A 10,413-nucleotide genomic window follows, 5' to 3' on the forward strand; every position below is an offset into this window, starting at 1 on the left:
AATCCTTTCAAAATAAAAATAACAACTCAAAAAGAGTAAACAGTTAATTTGCACAGAAATACAAATGAAGCTCCTTTAATGAGCAAGTAAAGCTTTAAATACACTTTACACAATTTGAGGAAAGCTCTTTCTGATTTTCTCAAAGTGGTTGGAGACTTCAATGAGCTCTTGAGGAGTTGGTAAACTTGAATTAAAAGCTTCTTTAACTTCAAGAAGGCTCTTTCTTTAGGGCTGAATTGAATACTTGAAGAACCTCTTTTCAAATCTTTTTCTTCTTATTGATTCCCTCCTTTAAATCCCTTTTATAACTTCAAGAAATGATGGAGAGTAATCTGGGCTGAAATAGAGCCGTCAGACCACATTAAATGAACATTAAATGCAAATAAAATGGGTGAAAAACTAGTCGTTGCAAAACTTTTCCGTCATAGGGGTCGACTCATAGGGTCGACTCATGCTCATGGGTCGACTCATAGGATCGACCTCTGTGGAACAGAACAGAAAATGACTATTCTATAATTTTAGCCTGCAAAGCAGCAGAGGTCGATTCATAGGGTCGACTCATACCAATGGGTCGACTCATAGGGTCGACTCACAGAAAGTGCCAGCCAAAATTTCAGCGTACCGTTCAGCTCTTTAAGCCATGAGTTGACTCATGGGATCGACTCAAAAATAAAAACTTGATTTTTTTGCAAAATATACTTCCAAAAATATTGAAAATTTCTCCAGTAGACTGCACGTCTTTTGTTCTTGCTCTTAAGGTTTCTGAATCAGGTATTGATGAAATTATGATTTTATCCCTGAAATGCAATAAATCTTTTTCCAAGCCAAGATCATTAGTAATCTCCTCAAATGCTTTGTAATCATCAAAATCAATTTAAGAAGCAACAATCTCCTCCTTTTTGATGATGACAAAATACTTGAGCAAAATCATAGATAAAGCATTGAACAAGAATTTCAAATTTATAAAGATGCATCACTTAAATATCATAGCCAAGTATTGGAACGAAATATATCATAAGCGATTTTAAGATAGATTTAAAATTTGTAATAAATTTAAAATTTGATTATAAATTTGAGATTTGCTTATAAATTTGAAATTTGCTTATAGTTCAATCTGTATTGCTCTTATTGCACAATCTTGATTTTTGGAATTTTTGCTCAATCTCAATCTTAATGTTCAATCTTTACTGCTCTTATTACTTTGCTCAATCTCATCAATCTTGATTCTCTACTTCTCCTTTTTGACAGCATCAATTGAGATTCTCTAATCTACTTTTTGAATATATTTTCTATTCTTTCCTTTTGATGGGATCAATTTTACTTCTTTAGCTTCCTTCTTTAATTGCTTGTTTTGTATTGCTTATTGTTTTACTCCCCCTCAATATAGCAATCATAAAAGATATATCAATTTGGTCATTGAAAAGATATTGCTATTCAAGTATTTCATAATTTAAAAGTAATTCAAGTTGATCACATTCAGAGATATTCATTGAAAGTCAAAGTGTATATATATATATTCAAAAGATCTTTGAGTACAAAGATGTCTTAATACATAAGTGTTGACTTAGAGTACAAAAGACATGGATAGAAACTATCCAAAAGTCAAACAGTCAACATTGCATTACATGGCCTACAAGATATATCCTAGACAAAAACTAAAGAAAAGACTGACTACACTGGATCTAGTAGAGATCATGACTGGATGGATCGGAGTCTGATGAGTCAGAGATGGGGTGAGGAGATGAAGGATCACGACCAAGAGCTCGACCTCGATCGCGTCTGCCTCTACCACGGGTAGAGGTGCCAGCACGAGTGGAGGGGTGAGAGGATCCTGAAGTCTGTGAAGCAAAGGACTGTGCTACAAGTGATAGTCTGATGGTGTCCAGAAGGTTTAAAGGTCTCGAAACAGATTGTAGCAGTGCAGTGAACTGAGTGGAAGCATGCTCACTAGAGCCTCTAATCTCTCTCCTCAGAAAATCAAATCCACTCTCCAAGACTCCTCGTAGTCTGGTTGCCTCTGCAGATAGGTCTGAGACCTCAGTGATGTCCTCATGTGGCTGTGGATGGGCTAGAGCTAGTACTTGCCTCTGCAAGTCGAATACTCTACCAGTCAGTCCCACCACACAACCCTCAAGCTGCTCGATGTGAACTGACTGATCAGAAATCATTTGGAACACAGTGGAGATGTAGGGGATCAGTGTCTGATTAGATACATCGTGAAATATTGATCCCTGAGCAAAAGCTGAAGTACCCATCTGACGAGATAGTATGAAAGCTACGCACTGAAAAATCATCTCTATCTGGTCATCAGCCAATCTGATCTCTGAGGGATGTGCTCTACTGTCCGACTGCTGGACTGAAGTGTGCCTCCTCACAGACTCTGACGGCCCAGCCTCATGGTCAGAAACAAACTGAATGTCTGGAGATACAGCCCTGTGATCATGGAGAGGTGATGATGGCCCTTCCTCCTCTGCTCTGCCCTTAGCTTTCTCTTCCACACCCTTTGTCCAACCACCATCAGTCTTGAAAAATCTCATGCGGTGCAGAGTATGGCGGTTGATGGTGTCAGAGTGAGAAAGCCTAGCTACTGCCTCCCCCTCAAAGCTAACTCCAAACCTCCTGAACATTAAAGTAAGAGCCATACTGAAAGGCAAATGTGCCTTGGACCTATTCAAGGTTTCTCTCATAGCTTCAATCATCAATGTCGGGAGGTTCAGAGGGGTTTGAGTAATGACATGATACATAATGTAGATATTCCGGCCAGAGAGGAGATCATATCTACCACTTCTAGGGAAGAATAACTTAGTTACCATTTGGTGTAGAAGCCTCATCTCAATGTACTGTTCCCTAGATTGATTTTGATGATTACAAAGCAGTTAAGGGGGTACTAATATTTCTCACTTGAAAAAGCCTTTTTTGCTCCTCAAGGGCAAAATGATAATTTTACCAAAATCCTGATTTGATGATATCAAATGATAGAACAAAAGATTTGTGATCCAATGGCGAAAATTTTATTAATTTTGGACTTGTATGTTGAAAGATATGCATGATTGAAAATCATGAGTCGACCCATGAGTCGACTCATGGCACATGAGATGACTGGCATGCTGAATTTCCTGACCAGCACAGACTGTGAGTCGACCCATGAGTCGACCCCAAGGCATGAGTCGACTCATGAGTCGACCTCTGTGGGTCTTTTTGCCAGTTTTACAGAATAATGAATCCTGTTCACTTCTGTGACATTTTTCCACAGAGGTCGACCCATGAGTCGACCCCAGGCATGAGTCGACCCCTGTGACGGGATTTTTCGTAACGGCTAGTTTTTAACCCATTTTAAGTGCTTTTAATGCTCATTTAATACGATCTAACGGCTCTTTTTCAGCCTAGAATGTTTCCCTCTATTTCTTAAAGCTATAAAAGGAACAAAAAGGTGAAAAACAAAGAAGAGAAAAAAAAAGAGATTTAAAGAGCATTCAAGAGAGCATTGAAGAGCATTCAAAAGAGAGAATTTGAAAAAGAGTTTCTCAAGCCAACTTTTCAGCCCTAATCAAGAGTTCATTCAAAGCTTTCAAGAAGCCTTCAATCCAAGCTCACCAACTCCTCAAGCGCTCAATCAAGTCTCCATCCACCTTGAGGAAATCCAAAAAGGGGCTTCTTCTTTTAAGTAAAGTGTATTTAAAGTTATATTCGCTCATTGAAGGAGCTTTTCTTTGTGCTTAAGTGTGCTATAAATTGTTATACTCAGTTTGAGTATTTGGTTTTGTTTTGGAAGGGTTCCAAAACAAGGGAAGGTTGATCCGAATTTTAAATCGGAGTGTATAGGATTGGCTTGTACCCGAGAAACAAGTGAACTAGCTTGGGATAGCTAGAGTCGGAGTTTCCGACGTTTGTATTCGGGTTGAATACAAGATTAGTGGATTGAAATTCCCAAGTAGGAGCTTGGGGAGTGGATGTAGGTGCAAGGTTGGCACCGAACCACTATAAATCCTTTTGTTTGGTGTGTGTCTAATTGCTCTTCTTTATCCCTCCATTATTTTCTTGCATTACTGCTCTTGCTTTTAGCCTTGAATTAATTCTACTCACTCTATCTATTTAGCTTTATCAAATATTTCTCATAAGTCATTAGTTAAGCTTAAAATTTTTAGAAACCCAATTCACCCCCCCCCCCTCTTGGGTTGCATAGCTGGGCAACAAGTGGTATCAGAGCCCGGTGCTCTAGCCCTTCTTTGATCTAAATAATCAAAGAGCCAAAGATCTATGGCAACCCATGTCGGCACTTCTCTAGCCGAGGGGCAATCCACCAACCGACCTCCACTTTTCAATGGGTCTAATTACACCTATTGAAAAGCTCGGATGAAAATATTCATTCAAGCACTCGACTATGATATGTGGAGTATCATAGTGAACGGTCCTCACACACCCACTAAAATTATAGATGGTGAGGAATCAACCAAACCCGAGAAAGAATAAGATGAGGTTGATAAGAAGATGGTCCAATTAAATGCTAAAGCAATGAATATTCTTTATTGTGCTCTTGATGCTAATGAATTTAATCACATTTCTACTTGCTCATCTGCTAAAGAAATATGGGATAGGTTAGAAGTAACCCATGAGGGAACCAATCAAGTAAAGGAGTCTAAAATCAACATGCTTGTGCATAAATATGAATTTTTAAAATGGAGCATGATGAGTCCATAACTGTAATGTTTACTCGCTTTACTGATATCATTAATGGTTTAAAGAGTCTTGGTAAGTCCTATACTAACAGTGAGCTTGTAAGAAAGATTCTCAGGTCCCTACCAAGAACTTGGAAAGCTAAAGTGACTGCCATCCAAGAAGCTAAGGACTTGAACATTCTACCCTTGAAAGAGCTTCTTGGATCATTGATGACTCATGAGCTGAGCATGAAGCAACATCAAGAGGAAGAAGTCAAAAAGAAAAGAACCATTGCCCTCAAATCCACAGCTCCACCAGATGAAGAAACTGATGACACTGAGGATGAAGAACAGGATGAAGAGATGGCACTCATTACCCGAAGATTCAAGAAATTTTGAGAAAAAAGAAACAGGGGATGAGGATGAGGCCATTCACAAAAGGGGAACAGAGCAAAGAAAAAGAGAAGGACCAACCCCTTATCTGCTACGAATGCAAGAAGCCAGGACACTTCAAATCCGAATGCCCACAATTGAAGAAAGGTCCCAAGAAATACAAGAAGAAGGCCATGATGGCCACTTGGAGTGCGAGTGATGACTCAAGCTCCAATGAGGAAAACTCAACCGAACAAGCCAATCTGTGCCTTATGGCATACGAAAATGAGGTAATTTCTGAAACTCCTAGTGACTTTACATTTGAAGAATTACATGAAGCCTTCTATGATTTAGTTGATGAATTAAAGAAACTAGGAATGAAGAACAAAGAACTAAAATTGAAAAATCAATCTCTATTAAAACAAACTGAAAACATTTCAATTGAAAAATCCACCCTGCTTCAAGAAAATCAAAGCTTAAAGGATGAAATTGCCAAGCTAAAACCAATAGTAGAAAAGTTCACCTTGAGTTCAAATAAACTCAATATAATTCTTGATAATCAAAAGGCCGTGTATGATAAGGCCGGACTTGGCTATAACCCCTTGAAGAAACAAAAATATCTGAAAAATATTTGTGTAAACTCTTTAAGTAACAAGTCTTCTAACATTACATGCTTCAAATGTGGTATAGTAGGACATAAATCATACACTTGCTTCTCTAACAAATCTGCAAACTCAACTATCAAGAAAATATGGGTTCCAAAAGGAACCATTATGACTAACCAAAAAGGATCCAAGAAAGCTTGGGTACCTAAAACAAAAATTTGACTTTTGCTTGCAGGTGTGTCTAGCATCCCAAGGAGGAAACAGAAAATGGTATCTTGACAGTGGATGCTCGAGACACATGACTGGTGATGAATCACAATTCATCACGCTTGATGCTAAGGATGGAGGTGTTGCCCAGCTATGCAACCCAAGAGGGGGGGTGAATTGGGTTTCTAAAAATTTTAAGCCCAACTGATTACTTATGAAGAATAAAACAAAGACTTTAATTCAATATTAATTACCTAAAGCAGGAATGCAAGATTATAATAAAGAAATAAAGTGAAGCGATAAAGCACACCACAAACACAAGGATTTATAGTGGTTCGGTGCTAACCTTGCACCTACATCCACTCCCCAAGCTCCTACTTGAGAATTTCAATCCACTATACTTTGTATTCAACCCGAATACAAAACGTCGGAAACTCCGACACTAGCTATCCCAAGCTAGATCACTTGTTTTCCGGGTACAAGTAAACCCAAAACACTCCGATTTCAGGTTCGGATCAACCTTTCCTTGTTTTAGAAATTCTCCAAAAACAAGAACAATTACTTACAAGAGTAAGATAATTTAGAGCACAGATTAATACAATAACAGCTCCTTTAAATGAGCAAATATAACAATAAAAGCTTTACTCAAATGAAGAACCCTTTTCGGATTTTCTCAAAGTGGATGAACGCTTGAACGAATGCTTGAGAAGAGGTTGATTGTTGATTGAAGATCTCTTGAAAGCTTTGGAAGATCTCTAGATCAAGGTTGAACAATAGGCTTGAAAGATCCTCTCTTTGAAAGCTCTTGAATCTCTTTTACAATCTCTCGTATGGATTTTGGATCCTCTTTTCTTTTTCTCTCAAATTATCTCGTGGATCCTCTCAATGAATTTTATCTCTCTTTTGATCTGCCGATTGATCTTCTCTTTTTCTCTCCAATTTGATCTGCTATTTAATCTGCAATTTTTTTCACCATTTAAAGCATTTTATAGCATTAAAAGCAAGAGAAAATAATTTAGACAGATAAAGAGCCGTTAGAGCAATTTTAGGAAGCATAAAAGGCAATTAAAATGGGCAAAAAAATAGCCATTGCTGACATTTCTCGTCGCAGGGGTCGACTCATTAGTCGACTCATGCTTCAGGGGTCGACTCATGAGTCGACCTCTATTGCAAAAACCAGAGAATGCGTTTCTGGAAATTCTTGGCTCAAATTAGCAGGGGTCGACTCATGAGTCGACTCATGCCTTGTGGGTCGACTCATGAGTCGACTCACAGGTCGTGCCAAGCCAGAAAACTAGCGTGCCAAGGAGAATTTTTGCGTGCCAATCAGCTCACAGTGCCATGAGTTGACTCATGAGTCGACTCATGCACTCCAAACCTTCATAACTTCAAAAATATAAGTCCAAACATAATGAAATTTTCACCAATAGATTTCAAATCATTTGTTCTACCAAATGGTACTATCAAATCAGGATTTTAGTGAAATTATGATTTTGCCCTTGAAGAGCATAAGGACTTTTTCATTTTAAAATTATTTGTATCCCTTCAATCTGCTTTGTAATCATCAAAATCAATCTAGGAGCAACAATCTCCCCCTTTTTGATGATGACAAAACACTTGAACAAAAACATTTATGTGAATCACTAATTTCAAAAGAATGCATTATAGGTGTATATGCTTGAAAAATATGATTCTTTTGGCATGTGATATAAATGGTCATATGCAAAAATAGTTTGTCCATTTTCATAAACATTTGAAAAGAGTATTAGATCATTTTGAGTTTAAGATATATCAGAGCAAGAGAGAAAAATAATTTTTTTTTTAATATATCAGAGCAAAAAAAAATAATTTTTACAATGTTATCTGAAAAGATTTTACAATGTATCAGAGTAAATGTTATAATATAACAGAGAAAATTTCACACTGTATTAGAGCAAATTTTGTAATGTATCAGAGAAAATTTCACAATTTATCAGTGCAAGTTAAAAGAAATTTTAGGGAGTATCAGAGTAAGTTAAATTTCTTAAGATGTATCAAGGTAAATTTCAAAAGATATATCAGAGCAAGTTTGAATTTTGAAATATATCAGAGCATATTTAAATTTTTAAGGTAAATCAGAGCATATGTAAAGAAGTAATTTAAAAGTTACATAATTATATTGTACTTAGCATTGTACTTTTGATATTGTTTTTTTTTTTTAATTCTTCAATTAATTTCTCATAATTTGTAATTTTGCTTTTAGGGTTTTGCCTTTGATGAGTTGCTTCTTGTTTAATTTCTCCCCCTTTTTTCTTTCATAATTTAGGGTTTTGCTTTTAATGAGTTGCTTGCTTTTTTTTTGTTTAATTGTTTACTTTCTCCCCCTTTTTGACATCATCAGACATGGTTAACTTTTTCTTTTTCTGAAATATTCTTTAATTTCTCCCCTTTTAGAGTATATCACAGATGTTTGCTCCTCCTTAATATAGCAATTATCAACAGCAAACAACAAAGAGAAGACAATATTTCAACAAGAATATATATGACCAAAATATGATCAATATCATTACAAAAGGTAGAAATATAAGTAAAAATTGATTCCATTAAAACCATAATTGTTTCAATATATAGTTCATATTATAAAATTCAACCAGCTAATTGTCAATACATGACCCCAAGGTATAGATCCTAGAACAAAATACTAACACCTAGGATCTAGATAAGTCAATGATCGGAGTCATCAGATATAGGGTGAGGAGATGATGGATCAGAAGTGCGTCCTCTACCCCGTCTGCCTCTGCCACGAGCAGGAGAGCGAGATGAACTGGGTGGCTGAGAACGCTGAGATGCTAGGGACTGAACAGAAAGGGTGAGTCTGATAGAATCAAGTACGTTCAGTGCTCTGGAAACAGATTGAAGTAGAGCAGTGAACTGAGTGGTAGCATGCTCACTCGATCCTCGGATTTCTTTCCTCAGCAATTCATATCCACCTTCTAGTGCTCCTCTGAGCCTACCAGCCTCTGCAGTGAGGTCTGTGACCTCAATAGTAGACTCCTGTGGTTGGGGATGGGCCAAAGCAAGGACTTGCCCCTGCAAGTCTAGAACTCTGCCAGTCAATCTCCAGACTGTGTCCTCAAGCTGCTGGATCCTGATGGACTGATCTGATATCATCTAAAATACAGTGGAGATGTGGGGAGTAATGGTCTAATCAGAAGAGGTGGCTCCATGTGTAAAAGAAGTACTACCCCATTGACTAGACAGCAAAGAAGCCACACGCTGTGAAATATGCTCGATCTGATCGTCAGCCAGTCTGAACTCTGAATGAGGTGCTCTGCTCTCTGGCTGATACACTGGTGTGGGCATCCTAGTAAACTCTGAAGGGCCAGCCTCAGTATCAGGAATGAACTGGGTATCTGGTGAAGCTGCCCTGAAGTCATGTACAGGAGAAGATGGACCTTCTTCTTCTATTCTGCCTTCAGTTCTGTCTTCAGCTTTTGTTTCAGCTCTATCCTCAGTTCTTTCTTCAGAGCCCTTGATCCAACCACCAACAGTCTTTGTAATTCCCATTCGGTGCAGGCTGTGTTGGTTGAAAGTGTCCACATGTGAGAGTTTGGTAGGTGCCTCCCCCTCACAACTAACTCCAAACCTCCTGAATACTCTAGTAAGGGCCATACCATAAGGCAAGTGTGCCTTGGATCTATTCAAAGTTTCTCTCATGGCCTCTATCATAAGTGTAGGAAGGTTCAGGGGGGTCTGAGTGATGACATACATCTCTGTCAGACAGTAGATCATGCCTACCACTCCTAGGAAAGAATAGCTTTGTTACAATCTGATGCAGGACCCTCATCTCAATGGACAAAATCTTTGCTTCTAACTTGTTTAGATTTCCTGAATAAGTTTCTCCTAAAATAATTCTGATCCCCTCTTCTTTAATTGAGAGTTCCATATATGAGTATCCTTCACTAGGCAACTAAAGTATTTCTCCCAATATTCTAGAATCCAAGCAGATATCAATTCCCTTTACAGTTGAAGTCACTGACCCGTTTCCATAATGTAGATTCTGGTAGAATTCTCTTACTAGGTCAACATAGGTGACTTCCTTAAGAGAGCAATAGAGTTTCCATCCTTGATTTTTAATTTTACTTGCAAAAGTAAAGCCTTCTCTCTCAAAGAACCGAAAATCTATATTTTTCCCGGTTTCTACTTTTCTATCAGAAAGAGGATTTACACTGGGGCTTATGGAGGATTGAGAGGGACCTTGATTAGGTACTGAAACTGGAGTGGGAGCAGTTGAAGACTGAGCATGCTTTTTCTTTTAGACAACTTCTTCAGGCTCACGGATTGATTTCCTTCTTTGGGGAAGCTTCATCTTTGGAGCCATATCCACTATAGTAGCAGACAAGAAGACTTGAATTGAGTGGAGGAGGGATCACAAGAGAGTGACGAAGGATTTTGGTGGAGAGAAGAAGTGGATTTAGTGAGTTTGGTAAAGTGCTAGGGCACGTTCCAACCGCATCAAGCAGAGCAAGAAAGCACAGAAAATCCTTTTGAAGGAGGCGATTTTTGGTGGAGAGGAGGAGGGAGAATTGCCTCAA

Source organism: Elaeis guineensis, chromosome 4 (genome assembly GCF_000442705.2).
Source record: "Elaeis guineensis isolate ETL-2024a chromosome 4, EG11, whole genome shotgun sequence".
Classification (NCBI taxonomy): domain Eukaryota; kingdom Viridiplantae; phylum Streptophyta; class Magnoliopsida; order Arecales; family Arecaceae; genus Elaeis; species Elaeis guineensis.